Consider the following 7,188-nt stretch of genomic DNA (forward strand, 5'->3'; position numbering starts at 1 on the left):
ACCACACATGTATACATGCTCCTATCACTTAGATTGGCGGCCTACACCACACATGTATACATGCTCGTATCACTTAGATTGGCGGCCTACACCACACATGTATACATGCTCCTATCACTTAGATTGGCGGCCTACACCACACATGTATACATGCTCCTATCACTTAGATTGGCGGCCTACACCATGCGTGTATACATGCTCCTATCACTTAGATTGGCGGCCTACACCATGCATGTATACATGCTCGGATCACCTAGAGTTGTGGGGCTTTCTTTGCTTTCTGACTAAAATAACTAGATTGATGTTACAGGAAACCTCTTTATTAACAGACTTTTAGGTAACATTAATGAATACTGCTCAAAAGGATTAGAGCCCTGTAAAGTAAACAGTACTGTGCCCATTTTGCAGATAAGGAAAGTAAAGGTTAGAGGGACTAAGTAGCTATTTCATGGTGAGACGGGCAATGAATGCCGTAATTATAAGCCATTTTGCTCTAAAGCCACTGACCCTCCTATGCTCTGATGGATCATGTTTTGTAATGATTATAAAACTCATTCTAGTCCGAGTTTGATCAGTATCATAGCTACCTATGATACTGGCTTTGAGGCTTTGAGGTCCAAATCAATGAAAGATGTCTTTCAAAGTATTTATTTATATATGATTTTGTTATAAAATTTCTCTCCATGTAGCCACTTCCATAATCTATGTATTTATTAAATAAAGGCACTCTGAGAGATTTCAAGGCAGTTATTTTGAGGTATCCAGCGATAGGTTATTTCAATCAGTATCATCAGCCTTTCCAATAGTTCCCCTAGTAAGGCCCCTTTGTCAGTACAATCACACGTCACCAGGCACTTAACCTGTGTCAGCTACAGTTTGCATTCCATATAGAAACTTTATTTAACCAAATAGTTTTTAAGTCTCTTGAGGTCAAGAATGGATTTCCTAGTTGGCAATGCTGGTTCATACCTATAACCCTATAACCTTGGGAACTGAGGCAAAAGGATTGTCATGAGTTCAGGCCAACCTGACCTACAAAGTAATTCTCAAAACAAAAGCATACAAACAAACAAACAAAAAGTGTGTTTTTGTGTTGCTTGTGGTTTATTAGTAATAGCTGTGGTTTATTAAAGGCTTCTGAGGGGCAGGATCTTTGCACACATGTTGCTGCTCTTTACAAGAAGGTGAAAAAGGAGGAGTTGTTTCTCCCAGTTTTCAAATGCAGAAAGCCTAGAGTCCCTGTAGCATAGGCCTGATAGGTGACCATGTTGAAGGGTTCATGATACATGATTATTATCCACTTGACTGATTTGTGCCAATGTGATGAAGATATTTCCATCTGGCAGGGAAAAAAAGACACAAGTTTGAATCCTTGTGCTATTTTTAAGTTACCAGCTTGTGTCTACAGACAAGTGCTCACTTTCTATCAATTCTGAGTTTCCTGATTGGTAGAATGGGTTTTTTTTTTTTTTTTTTTTTTTTTTTAAAAAGGAGGCTCAAACCAATCCTTGCCTTGAAGGAGTTATGAATATTAAACAAGGAAATGCAGATGCAAAATAAATATTCATAACTTACTTATGTGTTTCTTTTGTCTCATTAAAATGTAAACCAAATGAATACGCGAATACATTAAGATTAAAAAAGAAAAGATATTTATCCTACACCATATATGTCTATTATGTGCACATAATTTACCAGTCTGCAAATGATGGCACAATTCGGTATAATCCAAGGTTTTATGGAGAACTTTTTCCAAATGCTAACATATGCACAATTACATTGAAACAATCTCAGAAATCTATTTTTAAAAAATTGCTGTCAGAGACCTACACACAGACCACTGGGTTTTGGTTCTGGATTATTCATGTTGCTTTCCAGGAATCTTTTGATCTAATGGAAGGAGATTTAAATAGTTTTTCTTGGAAATCCTTTCCTTCAAATTAGTAGATGAATTTTGTGAATTTGTGAGAGGTGACATTTCTGTTAGTTGATTTAATGTCATTGTCATTCTGGAGATTGTTTTTTATGCCCAATGCTTTGATCTTATTTTTCTTCAGTATATTCTGTTGCTAAGTAGAAAATCCTCATTATAAACAGATATTATCTCTTGTTTAAATTATATATATTTAAATTCAAAATAATGGTAAAATATACTTTGGGATAGAAACGATTTTAAAAAATTACCTTGATCCTCTGTATAATATTTTCTGCTTTAAAAAAAATGCGTGCTATTTTCATCCTTTTATTTTGAAACGTTATTTTCCCTACAGGGAACTGATTTTTAAAATTCTTTTATGTTGGTAGCCAAAAACTTCATTTGCTGACCTTAGATTATGCTACAAGGTCTTTCAATAAAATCTGATAAACAAGAAAAAAGAAAAAAGAAAATCGAGTATTAATGAGTTAATATTTTTACAGATAATAGCCACATGTTTGAAGAAGCATATATTTTCAATATTTAAAATGGGTTAAAATAATAAGCCCTTTAAACAGAATTTCAAATATTGTGCTACATGCACTTCTCTATTATATTTTCATCTTAATATTTTTCCCTGTGCCATTAGTTATGTCTCACTTGAACTAAAATACTTTTTGCCTTTTGATGCTCTTTGTATTCAGCTCTTTGCCTTTCTGGTAGATACATGGTATATTTCAACAACTGTGGACACTCTGTACTAGCTCGGAGCCATTTTGATTACTTTTAAGCAAATTAGTCAGCCTTTAGCCAGTTCAGTGATCTCTCCCATGTGGCCTTATGCTGGCCTCACACAGAACAGGCCCTAAGTCTACACCAGATGGCCAACTGCATCCACAAGCCTTTCAGATTGGTGCTGTTCTTGCTACCTTGGGACAGAATATATGCTTTTTATATGTAAGAAAAACCATATATGTAATTTATAGATATGACTGTAATAACAGTGTTTATTTGAAACATTATTCAAATGCAAACAGTAGAAATGTCATAGGAAACTGGAAAACTGTCCATATAAGAAAATTAACTTTGCTTGTATTTATTATAGTGATGCAATAAAAACACTGGTGTTTTTTGCCTTGTGTTTTTATTCTTGGACAAATGTGTTTTACTGTTCATCCTTTGTTGTTGCTTTTAGGTTCCTTATCAAGCTTCTCCTTTTGTGTAATTAATATTTAATCTATGGCCATGTCTATCTAAAATATTTAAAATGTCTATTTGTCCTCTTGTCATTATCAAGATTCTGGCTTTGCATTTGAAATTTCTTAACTGTAAATGTTAAATGGATTGTTATATACTTGCCCCATGACAAGAATTTTAAATAATACCAGGCAGAATTAGGACATGTTCAGTGTTTTCAGTTCTAAGATTTTAACTTACACTCTTCTCTGGATCATCAGTGAAAATGAGCTCGCCTACAATGAAGAAAAAAAAATATAGCTTATATGACATCTTTAATAGTAATCTGAAGTGAATTGGTATTTTTGTTCAAAATGTCCATCTGTCCAATGTAAAATTTTGGTAAGAAATATCTCAATGTCAATACCCATAAAAATATACATGTAGGACACAGCTAAAAAGCATTGTTTTAATTGTCTGCTCAGTACTGTGTGCTTATAGAGAATACTTGATGGTAGAAAATGTAGGTATAAAGCATTAAGCATACAAGTAAAGTACATAACTTACCTTCGGGAATAATTTCTTTTTAAAAGCAACTGGGCCTTGATACTGAGGCCCTGTTTGCATATTTCCCCGTAATTATTAACAACTTAACTCTTTTGAGACAGGGTCTCATTATATAGGCTGGGGTGATCTTGAATTGACAGAAACATCACTTGCCTCACCTTAAATTTTTATCTATTAAGATAGTCAGCATTTTCTTAATATGCCAAATTAAGATGTATTAAATTGTTTTGAAAAACCACAAATTACTTCCAAGATGTAAAATATTAAGTACTTTTTGCATTCCAAGTTATATTCAAGACATAAATACATAATTGCTGTAACTTAGTGTCTAGACTTCTTTACTTTTACCTTTACTTCTGAGAAAATACAGACTGAGGCTTTTACTCATAGGCCCAGGGTAAATTTGTAGTTGTGGGACTAACAACTACTATTTAGCATCACTGAGTATAATTTTTAAAGTTCAAGTAATTTTTAGGAATGGGGAAAGAGACAGCTGAGGAAGGAGGAATTTTTTAAAACATGGGCCTCTCTACCTACATGCTATCTCTTTATTGTTGTTGTTATTCATTGCCCAAAATGAGAAGGAAAAAAAAAATGAAAGAGAGAAGGAAGGGGGTTTTAAAGCTCAGACAAGCAAAATTATGGTGCTAGTAGAGTAAAATGATTTTTTAAAAAAATACTTTTCCCAATTATGTTTTATTTAAATTGAAGAAGAGCCGCTGAGGTGATCAGCTCTTCTCTCATGAGGAATACAACATCAGAAGCAAAGAAAAACTGCATCACAACGCCCGCAACTGCTCATTTACAAACACCGAGGCAGAGGAAAGCATGTGGCTGACCATCATCAGATGCTGCTCAATTTAATAATCTGACCACTTGTCCTAATACATGAGTGTTTTTATTTTACTGTGAATCATCACCACACTGTAAGAATACTATTGTTCTGCAAATTAATTGTTCTAGCTCTTTAAGATGATTATATTTATTCAGACATGTTCCATACCTTGACAAAGGAAGAAATGCATGCCATTTTTAAGTGGCCCATTAAGATTGGTCCAAGGTGTCTAACTGTATGCACATCAGTGAGGGCATCAATTTTTCTCAGTGAAACTATCTAAGGAGATAGCTATAGAATAGGAATTATTTGGGCTCCAAAAGGAGACCAATTATGCAGTCTGGTGGTTCTGGACCTGCGAGAGAAGACACTGGCACCCACTGATCATGAAATGCCAACTGGTAGAACTGTTCCTGGAGCCCAGAAAGCTTCTTTTTTTTTCTTTTTTAATTTTAGGAAGTTGTGTTTCCAAAGCACACACTTAAAACTCATAACAGACCTCTTTTCCAGCAAGTGTAGCAAGTGTACACACTACACTGAGCAAGAGCAGGGAAGCAGACAGTATTTTAATATGGTTGATAATTTAGTTGCATTTCTAAGTTAAAATCCAACATCAAAGGATGTTGGGAAATTTTGTCTTTATATGGAACGTTCACTATTTATGTAACTAATTTGAAAACCAAAGGCACAGAAACAAAATCTGCCCACATGATACTGTTCTCTAAATGGTTAAGATAAAGTTCCAGATTTTTCTAAGAGACTTGCTGTACTGGTGAAATATTACGAGCAGAAGCCTCCATGTCCAAATATTCTCAGGAAGAAATCTGTGTTTTTACTTAGCAACTACAGAAACTCCATTATTTGTATGTAAAAAAGACAATATCATCATAATTATACCAATTAAATGTTGTGCTTCTGGTAAATTATTTCTTCCCTAGAACTGGTTGAAATTAGGATTTCTTCTTAATACTCAGAAGACATAAAGTATAGTTGGATAGAAATTGGTGGTTTCTTACTTCCTCCCCTAAAGAGCTGCTGGTTTTGGCTGGTTGTTTTATTTTGGGGGGTAAGGGTGGGGAATGGAGTGTGAGGGAAGAGAAAAAATGCTGTATATAAAATTATTGAGCAGGCCTAAGTTGAAATTTAGATTTGATCAGCGAAACAGAAACACACAGAGATTAGGCGAGACAGTTTTAGTACAGTACCTGTGTAATTTTTAATATGTACACCTCTGTTGTCAGGTTCCCCTCCTTCTATGTGCTGATTTCTCTGGATGGCTCAGAATCCATTTTAGAACATGGGAAGCAAAATGTGTGAGTTCCACTTGTGCTTTTGCAGGTGCTGTGGTAGTTGGGATAACCTTTGCTCACTTGCTGGCCGAGACCAAGCTGTTATTTTAATGTCTGCTGAGAGTTAAAGACAACACAAAAAATTCCAAAACCACATCCTAACACCTAAAGTCCACACAGTGTCTCTGCACAGATGGCAAAATATTTCGCTGGAATCTTAATTTACCAAGTCTATATCCAGATCTGGGGGTTGGGAGAAAAGGGGGATTCTTTTGAGGCACCTATGAAGATTGAAAAAAAAAAAAGAAAAGAAAAGAAAGAAAGAAAAAAGGAGGAATAAAACCACAAAAAAACCATACTCCTAGGTGTTCTGCACACCCCAGCCCTGAAGGTCACCGTTCAGGCTGGGGTCCTTTTGAATGAAGGTGTATTTTCGGTTCCGGATATGTCTAGTATACTACGGAGGAAAGCAAAACCTTGGGGCAGTTTTGTGAACAGTCCAAGACGGTAAAAAGCCAGAGAAGAATTTGTCTCCTTAGCTGTTGGACGCCAGGCTGGGAACCCCGGCTGTCCTCAGCTGTCATCGCCAGGGAAGGAAGGGAGTGCTAGCTTTAGAGTAGGGCACCGAGTGGCTGCAGCGCGCAGCCAGCTCACCTCCGCGGACAGCCAGGAACTCACCGGCCTGCTCTCCCCAGCTCGCGCACTGCCCTCCGGCCGCAGCCCCGGGGCCAACTCTACCCAGCGGGAGGGCTGCCCCCTGGTTCAGCAGGGGGAGCTGACTGCTGTGGTCGCCCACAACTCCTGGGGTTCAGGGGGAGCGGTTCCCCCTTCCCAACTCCCAGCTCCCTCCTCCCGCCCCTCCGGGTGCGCTGGCTAGCCACGATCGCCGCGCTCACACTCACTCGAGGGCGCCTCCAAGGTTACCCACGGCTGGGGGCTGGCTCTGGCTGCGGCCACCGTCCTCCTTTGTAGCTCTCCTCCCGCCCTTTGCTTTTCGCTGCCGCAGGGTTGTGGGCTTCCAAGCCCCGGGTGGGACGCGTCCTAAAGCTCAGGGAGGGAAACTGGGCTGGGAGACAGGCCAGCTTCGGACTGGGCTGGGGGCAGCCTCGGTGGCTCCGGGTGCCCGGGACAGCCAGGTCAAGCGAGGCAACGAAGGGCAGAGGCTGTGGCTCGCGCGGGCACGCTCTGTGCAGCGCGCAGGGCATAGGGTAATGTGGGGGCTGCAGGAGGCACCGAGGTGCGAGAGGCATCCCGGGTCCATAGAGGGGCAGAGACCAGCCAGTGGCCAAACCTGCCGAGGAAACTAGCTAAATAAAAGGAGGCTGTTATTTAAGGCGCGGAAATTTGAAATATTTGGACAGGAAGAGGAGAGGAAAGAGACCTTTGCGAGGAAGGAAAAAAAAGTG

General features: G+C 38.8%; 1 long non-coding RNA gene across 2 annotated transcripts; it reads right to left on the reverse strand.

The window, feature by feature from the left end:
* Positions 1 to 2,196: 2,196 nt before the first annotated feature.
* On the reverse strand, positions 2,197 to 6,913 carry LOC115064260. Of its 2 annotated transcripts, none has more exons than XR_003844105.1 (4): positions 6,685 to 6,913; positions 5,699 to 5,896; positions 3,353 to 3,387; positions 2,197 to 2,358 (listed from the first exon to the last, which is right to left on the reverse strand). It is a non-coding gene; the product is annotated as an uncharacterized LOC115064260 (long non-coding RNA). The 2 variants fall into 2 exon arrangements; XR_003844104.1 differs by having other exon boundaries at positions 5,699 to 5,899.
* Between the last annotated feature and the right edge of the window lie 275 nt (positions 6,914 to 7,188).

The sequence above is a fragment of the Mus pahari genome, chromosome 6, assembly GCF_900095145.1.
Source record: "Mus pahari chromosome 6, PAHARI_EIJ_v1.1, whole genome shotgun sequence".
Lineage (NCBI taxonomy): Eukaryota > Metazoa > Chordata > Mammalia > Rodentia > Muridae > Mus > Mus pahari.